This window comes from Mesoplodon bidens (assembly GCF_964165515.1).
Source record: "Mesoplodon bidens genome assembly, contig: HAP1_SCAFFOLD_259, whole genome shotgun sequence".
NCBI classification, from domain to species: domain Eukaryota; kingdom Metazoa; phylum Chordata; class Mammalia; order Artiodactyla; family Ziphiidae; genus Mesoplodon; species Mesoplodon bidens.
In genome coordinates, this window is record NW_027671404.1 from 577,878 (window position 1) to 587,342 (window position 9,465).

The window sequence follows — 9,465 nt, forward strand, 5'->3', positions numbered from 1 at the left end:
CCGGTGTGAGTGGGGTTCTGCTGACCTTTTTGCAGGAATTGCCAAGCTGCCTCCTGTAAAGAAGAGGATGTGTCACCCATACCTTCCGCTGGAATTTCTCTCCGGACAGAGGTGAGGAAGGAAAAAAGCAGTGGGGGCCGGGACAGGTCGGGTATCTCAGGCAGGACAATGGAAAGCTTCCGGAAGAGGGCCCGGGGCCAGGACCACCCTGGCTGGCCTGCAGGCACCAAGTTGGCCTGCGTGCTGTCGCTGGTGTGGCTCCACGGCCCTTCCTCTAGTCTTTCAAGCCCTTGTACATATTCAGGTGTTTTACCTGGGAAGGGTGGGAACAGTTCAGCAGCAGCTGGCCTGGGGCTCAGCTCACCTTTATTCAGAGATGCCTCGGCACGGTCCCCCAGCTTTGCAATGAGGACGCTCCTTGTGTGGGGGTTGGGTTGCTGGCTGTATGGGAGATGATTCCCCACCTCTGACCAATTTCAGAATTGTTTACCGCTGGAGCAAGTGCCCTGATAGCGTTTTCCTCTGTATAACTGGTGGGTTCAGGTTTTTCTTCTTTTATGGTTCAAGTTAGCTTTTATTCCTCTTTTATGTATTTATAGATATAAGCATGGAAATAATTCATTCCTATAAATACATCTGTGTGAAGGGAAGAACTTTTTTCTCTTTTATTTTTAAATTTTATTTTTTATAATTTTGAAACTTAATTTTATTTACTTTTTTATACAGCAGGTTATTATTAGTTATGTATTTTATGCATATACATGTATACAGGTCAATCTCAATCTCCCAACTCATCCCACCACCACCACCCCATGGCTTCCCACACTTGGTGTCCATACGTTTGTTCTCTACCTGTGTGTCTCTATTTCTTCCCTGCAAACCAGTTCATCTGTACCATTTTTTAGGTTCCACATATATGCATTAATATACAATATTTGTTTTCCTCTTTCTGACTTACTTCATTCTGTATGACAGTCTCTAGATCCATCGATGTCTCTACAAATGACCCAGTTTCATTCCTTTTTATGGCCGAGTAATATTCCATTTTATATATGTACCCCAATTTTATCCATTCATCTGTCTGTGGGCATTTAGGTTGCTTCCATTACCTGGCTATTGTAAATAGTGCTGCAATGAACATTGTGGTGAATGTGCCTTTTTGATTTATGGTTTTCTCTGGGTATATGCCCAGAAGTGGGATTGCTGGATCAGATGGTAATTCTATTTCTAGTTTTTTTAAGGAAACTCCATAGTGTTCTCCATAGTGACTGTATCAATTTACATTCCCACCAATAGTGGAAGAGGGCTCCTTTTGTCCACACCCTCCCCAGAATTTGTTGTTTGTAGATTTTCTGATGATGCCGATTCTAACAGGTGTGAGGTGATACCTCATTGTAGTTTTGATTTGCATTTCTCTAATAATTAGTGCTGTTGAGCAGCTTTTCATGTGCGTCTTGGCCATCACTGTGTCTTCTTTAAAGAAACGTCTCTTTAGATCTTCTGCGCATTTTTGTATTCGGTTGTTTGTTTTTTTAATATTAAGCTGCATGAGCTGTTTATATATATTGGAGATTAAACCTCTGTCCATTGATTAGTTTGCAACGATTTTCGCCCCTTCTGAGGGATGCCTTTTTCCATTCCCGTTTTTTTAACCAAAAAAGAAAGAAAGAAAAAGAAGCAGAAAACTAATGTGCATAAAATATGCCTTTTGAAGCGGTCGTTTTGAAATATGGACGTCCTTTGAATTTTTTGGTCGATATGTGACCCCAGGATTTGTTTTCAGGGCAGGTGTCATTTACAGGTCTGCAATGATTTTGAATATCAACTGACCATTAGCGCTGGGATTAAAGCTGCTGTTGTGTGAAACGGCCACAAGGTGGCAGCAGTTCTCCCTTACCAATTCTGGTTACTAGGGCAACAGAGCCTCAATGGAAGTCGTGTTCTAGATTGGAATTTAGAATGGAATGTGCCAGGAGAAAGCCCCTCAAGTTTGTCTCCCTACTTCTTGTTTGTGTTTTTAATTTAATTTTTATTTTTTATGACAGCAAGTTTGATTACAATGTTTGGCTTGTTGGAGGTGTGGAAGATGTGGTTCTTTTACACATATACAGATGTCTGTTTTTCCTGGGATCCTTTTCCCATGTACGTTATGACAGAATGTTGAGTAGTCTTTTGGTATTCCGTAGGTGTTTGGTGATTATATATGTCACCTGTGTTTGTATAAGTCTGTTAACCCCGATATCGTAATGAAACCAATCCTCACACCTTTCCATTGGTGAACCATAAGTTTGTTTAATGAATCTGTGATTGCCCTTCTCCGTGGAAATATCTGCCCTGGTATCCATTTTTAGGTAACACCTATAAGTGATATGATATGATATGTGTCTTTCACTTTCTGACTTACTACATGTCACGTGATTACCTCTAGACTCATCTACGGTGCTGCAAATGGCATTGTGTCCTTTTTTTTCCTTGCCTTCTATTCTGACTTAGCGAGGTCCATTTTCAACAATGTGATACCCTGCGGGTTGTGGATTAGCTGACGTGGGCAGCCTTATCCTGCCGGCCGGCCCTCCCCAGGTGTGCCTGGTTGAGGTCAATATAAACAGCGCTCCAGGCAGCAATAGCCCCTGAACCTGTGCCTGACTCCATATTCTCTGCCCCGTCAGCAGTCTCGGGGCTGTGCTGGTGGGTGGGAGTGAGGGGCCACAGCTTTGTTGGTGGCCCGGTGTGAGTGGGGTTCTGCTGACCTTTTTGCAGGAGTTGCCAGGCTGCCTCCTGTAAAGAAGAGGATGTGTCACCCATACCTTCCGCTGGAATTTCTCTCCGGACAGAGGTGAGGAAGGAAAAAAGCAGTGGGGGCCGGGACAGGTGGGGTATCTCAGGCAGGACAATGGAAAGCTTCCGGAAGAGGGCCCGGGGCCAGGACCACCCTGGCTGGCCTGCAGGCACCAAGTTGGCCTGCGTGCTGCCGCTGTTGTGGCTCCACGGCCCTTCCTCTAGTCTTTCAAGCCCTTGTAAATATTCAGGTGTTTTACCTGGGAAGGGTGGGAACAGTTCAGCAGCAGCTGGCCTGGGGCTCAGCTCACCTTTATTCAGAGATGCCTCGGCACGGTCCCCCAGCTTTGCAATGAGGACGCTCCTTGTGTGGGGGGTGGGTGGCTGGCTGTATGGGAGATGATTCCCCACCTCTGACCAATTTCAGAATTGTTTACCGCTGGAGCAAGTGCCCTGATAGCGTTTTCCTCTGTATAAATGGTGGGTTCAGGTTTTTCTTCTTTTATGGTTCAAGTTAGCTTTTATTCCTCTTTTATGTATTTATAGATATAAGCATGGAAATAATTCATTCCTATAAATACATCTGTGTGAAGGGAAGAACTTTTTTCTCTTTTATTTTTAAATTTTATTTTTTATAATTTTGAAACTTAATTTTATTTACTTTTTTATACAGCAGGTTATTATTAGTTATGTATTTTATGCATATACATGTATACAGGTCAATCTCAATCTCCCAACTCATCCCACCACCACCAGCCCATGGCTTCCCACACTTGGTGTCCATACGTTTGTTCTCTACCTGTGTGTCTCTATTTCTTCCCTGCAAACCAGTTCATCTGTACCATCTTTTATGTTCCACATATATGCATTAATATACAATATTTGTTTTCCTCTTTCTGACTTACTTCATTCTGTATGACAGTCTCTAGATCCATCGATGTCTCTACAAATGACCCAGTTTCATTTCTTTTTATGGCCGAGTAATATTCCATTTTATATATGTACCCCAATTTTATCCATTCATCTGTCTGTGGGCATTTAGGTTGCTTCCATTACCTGGCTATTGTAAATAGTGCTGCAATGAACATTGTGGTGAATGTGCCTTTTTGATTTATGGTTTTCTCTGGGTATATGCCCAGAAGTGGGATTGCTGGATCAGATGGTAATTCTATTTCTAGTTTTTTTAAGGAAACTCCATAGTGTTCTCCATAGTGACTGTATTAATTTACATTCCCACCAATAGTGGAAGAGGGCTCCTTTTGTCCACACACTCCCCAGAATTAGTTGTTTGTAGATTTTCTGATGATGCCGATTCTAACAGGTGTGAGGTGATACCTCATTGTAGTTTTTTTTTTTTTTTTTTTGCGGTATGTGGACCTCTCACTGTTGTGGCCTCTCCCGTTGCGGAGCACAGGCTCCGGACGCGCAGGCCCAGTGGCCACGGCTCACAGGCCCAGCCGCTCCGCGGCATATGGGATCCTCCCAGACCGGGGCACGAACCCGTATCCCCTGCATCGGCAGGCGGACTCTCATCCACTGCGCCACCAGGGAGGCCCCTCATTGTAGTTTTGATTTGCATTTCTCTAATAATTAGTGCTGTTGAGCAGCTTTTCATGTGCGTCTTGGCCATCTCTCTGTCTTCTTTAAAGAAACGTCTCTTTAGATCTTCTGCCCATTTTTGTATTGGGTTGTTTGTTTTTTTAATATTAAGCTGCATGAGCTGTTTATATATATTGGAGATTAAACCTCTGTCCATTGATTCGTTTGCAACGATTTTCGCCCCTTCTGAGGGATGCCTTTTTCCATTCCTGTTTTTTTAACCAAAAAAGAAAGAAAGAAAAAGAAGCAGAAAACTAATGTGCATAAAATATGCCTTTTGAAGCGGTCGTTTTGAAGTATGGACGTCCTTTGAATTTTTTGGTCGATATGTGACCCCAGGATTTGCTTCCAGGGCAGGTGTCATTTACAGGCCTGCAATGATTTTGAATATCAACTGACCATTAGCGCTGGGATTAAAGCTGCTGTTGTGTGAAACGGCCACAAGGTGGCAGCAGTTCTCCCTTACCAAATCTGGTTACTAGGGCAGCAGAGCCTCAATGGAAGTCGTGTTCTAGATTGGAATTTAGAATGGAATGTGCCAGGAGAAAGCCCCTCAAGTTTGTCTCCCTACTTCTTGTTCGTGTTTTTAATTTAATTTTTATTTTTTATTACAGCAAGTTTGATTACAATGTTTGGCTTGTTGGAGGTGTGTAAGATGTGGTTCTTTTACACATATACAGATGTCTGTTTTTCCTGGGATCCTTTTCCCATGTACGTTATGACAGAATGTTGAGTAGCCTTTGGTATTCCGTAGGTGTTTGGTGATTATATATGTCACCTGTGTTTGTGTAAGTCTGTTAACCCCGATATCGTAATGAAACCAATCCTCACACCTTTCCATTGGTGAACCATAAGTTTGTTTAATGAATCTGTGATTGCCCTTCTCCGTGGAAATATCTGCCCTGGTATCCATTTTTAGGTAACACCTATAAGTGATATGATATGATATGTGTCTTTCACTTTCTGACTTACTACATGTCACGTGATTACCTCTAGACTCATCTACGGTGCTGCAAATGGCATTGTGTCCTTATTTTCCTTGGCTTCTATTCTGCCTTAGCGAGGTCCATTTTCAAGAATGTGATTCCCTGAGGGTTGTGGATTAGCTGACCTGGGCAGCATTACCCTGCCGGCCGGCCCTCCCCAGGTGTGCCTGGTTGAGGTCAATATAAACAGCGCTCCAGGCAGCAATAGCCCCTGAACCTGTGCTGACTCCATATTCTCTGCCCCGTCAGCAGTCTCGGGGCTGAGCTGGTGGGAGGGAATGAGGGGCCACAGCTTTGTTGGTGGCCCAGTGTGAGTGGGGTTCTGCTGACCTTTTTGCAGGAGTTGCCAGGCTGCCTCCTGTAAAGAAGAGGATGTGTCACCCATACCTTCCGCTGGAATTTCTCTCCGGACAGAGGTGAGGAAGGAAAAAAGCAGTGGGGGCCGGGACAGGTGGGGTATCTCAGGCAGGACAATGGAAAGCTTCCGGAAGAGGGCCCGGGGCCAGGACCACCCTGGCTGGCCTGCAGGCACCAAGTTGGCCTGCGTGCTGTCGCTGGTGTGGCTCCACGGCCCTTCCTCTAGTCTTTCAAGCCCTTGTACATATTCAGGTGTTTTACCTGGGAAGGGTGGGAACAGTTCAGCAGCAGCTGGCCTGGGGCTCAGCTCACCTTTATTCAGAGATGCCTCGGTACGGTCCCCCAGCTTTGCAATGAGGACGCTCCTTGTGTGGGGGGTGGGTTGCTGGCTGTATGGGAGATGACTCCCCACCTCTGACCAATTTCAGAATTGTTTACCGCTGGAGCAAGTGCCCTGATAGCGTTTTCCTCTGTATAACTGGTGGGTTCAGGTTTTTCTTCTTTTATGGTTCAAGTTAGCTTTTATTCCTCTTTTATGTATTTATAGATATAAGCATGGAAATAATTCATTCCTATAAATACATCTGTGTGAAGGGAAGAACTTTTTTCTCTTTTATTTTTAAATTTTATTTTTTATAATTTTGAAATTTAATTTTATTTACATTTTTATACAGCAGGTTATTATTAGTTATGTATTTTATGCATATACATGTATACAGGTCAATCTCAATCTCCCAACTCATCCCACCACCACCACCCCATGGCTTCCCACACGTGGTGTCCATACGTTTGTTCTCTACCTGTGTGTCTCTATTTCTTCCCTGCAAACCAGTTCATCTGTACCATTTTTTAGGTTCCACATATATGCATTAATATACAATATTTGATTTCCTCTTTCTGACTTACTTCATTCTGTATGACAGTCTCTAGATCCATCGATGTCTCTACAAATGACCCAGTTTCATTCCTTTTTATGGCCGAGTAATATTCCATTTTATATATGTACCCCATCTTTATCCATTCATCTGTCTGTGGGCATTTAGGTTGCTTCCATTACCTGGCTATTGTAAATAGTGCTGCAATGAACATTGTGGTGAATGTGCCTTTTTGATTTATGGTTTTCTCTGGGTATATGCCCAGAAGTGGGATTGCTGGATCAGATGGTAATTCTATTTCTAGTTTTTTAAAGGAAACTCCATACTGTTCTCCATAGTGACGGTATCAATTTACATTCCCACCAATAGTGGAAGAGGGCTCCTTTTGTCCACACCCTCCCCAGAATTTGTTGTTTGTAGATTTTCTGATGATGCCGATCCTAACAGGTGTGAGGTGATACCTCATTGTAGTTTTGATTTGCATTTCTCTAATAATTAGTGCTGTTGAGCAGCTTTTCATGTGCGTCTTGGCCATCTCTGTGTCTTCTTTAAAGAAACGTCTCTTTAGATCTTCTGCCCATTTTTGTATTGGGTTGTTTGTTTTTTTAATATTAAGCTGCATGAGCTGTTTATATATATTGGAGATTAAACCTTTGTCCATTGATTCGTTTGCAACGATTTTCGCCCCTTCTGAGGGATGCCTTTTTCCATTCCCGTTTTTTTAACCAAAAAAGAAAGAAAGAAAAAGAAGCAGAAAACTAATGTGCATAAAATATGCCTTTTGAAGTGGTCGTTTTGAAATATGGACGTCCTTTGAATTTTTTGGTCGATATGTGACCCCAGGATTTGTTTTCAGGGCAGGTGTCATTTACAGGTCTGCAATGATTTTGAATATCAACTGACCATTAGCGCTGGGATTAAAGCTGCTGTTGTGTGAAACGGCCACAAGGTGGCAGCAGTTCTCCCTTACCAATTCTGGTTACTAGGGCAACAGAGCCTCAATGGAAGTCGTGTTCTAGATTGGAATTTAGAATGGAATGTGCCCGGAGAAAGCCCCTCAAGTTTGTCTCCCTACTTCTTGTTTGTGTTTTTAATTTAATTTTTATTTTTTATGACAGCAAGTTTGATTACAATGTTTGGCTTGTTGGAGGTGTGGAAGATGTGGTTCTTTTACACATATACAGATGTCTGTTTTTCCTGGGATCCTTTTCCCATGTACGTTATGACAGAATGTTGAGTAGTCTTTTGGTATTCCGTAGGTGTTTGGTGATTATATATGTCACCTGTGTTTGTATAAGTCTGTTAACCCCGATATCGTAATGAAACCAATCCTCACACCTTTCCATTGGTGAACCATAAGTTTGTTTAATGAATCTGGGATTGCCCTTCTCCGTGGAAATATCTGCCCTGGTATCCATTTTTAGGTAACACCTATAAGTGATATGATATGATATGTGTCTTTCACTTTCTGACTTACTACATGTCACGTGATTACCTCTAGACTCATCTACGGTGCTGCAAATGGCATTGTGTCCTTTTTTTCCTTGCCTTCTATTCTGACTTAGCGAGGTCCATTTTCAACAATGTGATTCCCTGCGGGTTGTGGATTAGCTGACGTGGGCAGCCTTATCCTGCCGGCCGGCCCTCCCCAGGTGTGCCTGGTTGAGGTCAATATAAACAGCGCTCCAGGCAGCAATAGCCCCTGAACCTGTGCCTGACTCCATATTCTCTGCCCCGTCAGCAGTCTCGGGGCTGTGCTGGTGGTTGGGAGTGAGGGGCCACAGCTTTGTTGGTGGCCCGGTGTGAGTGGGGTTCTGCTGACCTTTTTGCAGGAGTTGCCAAGCTGCCTCCTGAAAAGAAGAGGATGTGTCACCCATACCTTCCGCTGGAATTTCTCTCCGGACAGAGGTGAGGAAGGAAAAAAGCAGTGGGTGCCGGGACAGGTGGGGTATCTCAGGCAGGACAATGGAAAGCTTCCGGAAGAGGGCCCGGGGCCAGGACCACCCTGGCTGGCCTGCAGGCAGCAAGTTGGCCTGCGTGCTGTCGCTGGTGTGGCTCCACGGCCCTTCCTCTAGGCTTTCAAGCCCTTGTACATATTCAGGTGTTTTACCTGGGAAGGGTGGGAACAGTTCAGCAGCAGCTGGCCTGGGGCTCAGCTCACCTTTATTCAGAGATGCCTCGGCACGGTCCCCCAGCTTTGCAATGAGGACGCTCCTTGTGTGGGGGGTGGGTTGCTGGCTGTATGGGAGATGATTCCCCACCTCTGACCAATTTCAGAATTGTTTACCGCTGGAGCAAGTGCCCTGATAGCGTTTTCCTCTGTATAACTGGTGGGTTCAGGTTTTTCTTCTTTTATGGTTCAAGTTAGCTTTTATTCCTCTTTTATGTATTTATAGATATAAGCATGGAAATAATTCATTCCTATAAATACATCTGTGTGAAGGGAAGAACTTTTTTCTCTTTTATTTTTAAATTTTATTTTTTATAATTTTGAAATTTAATTTTATTTACTTTTTTATACAGCAGGTTATTATTAGTTATGTATTTTATGCATATACATGTATACAGGTCAATCTCAATCTCCCAACTCATCCCACCACCACCACCCCATGGCTTCCCACACTTGGTGTCCATACGTTTGTTCTCTACCTGTGTGTCTCTATTTCTTCCCTGCAAACCAGTTCATCTGTACCATCTTTTAGGTTCCACATATATGCATTAATATACAATATTTGTTTTCCTCTTTCTGACTTACTTCATTCTGTATGACAGTCTCTAGATCCATCGATGTCTCTACAAATGACCCAGTTTCATTCCTTTTTATGGCCGAGTAATATTCCATTTTATATATGTACCCCAATTTTATCCAT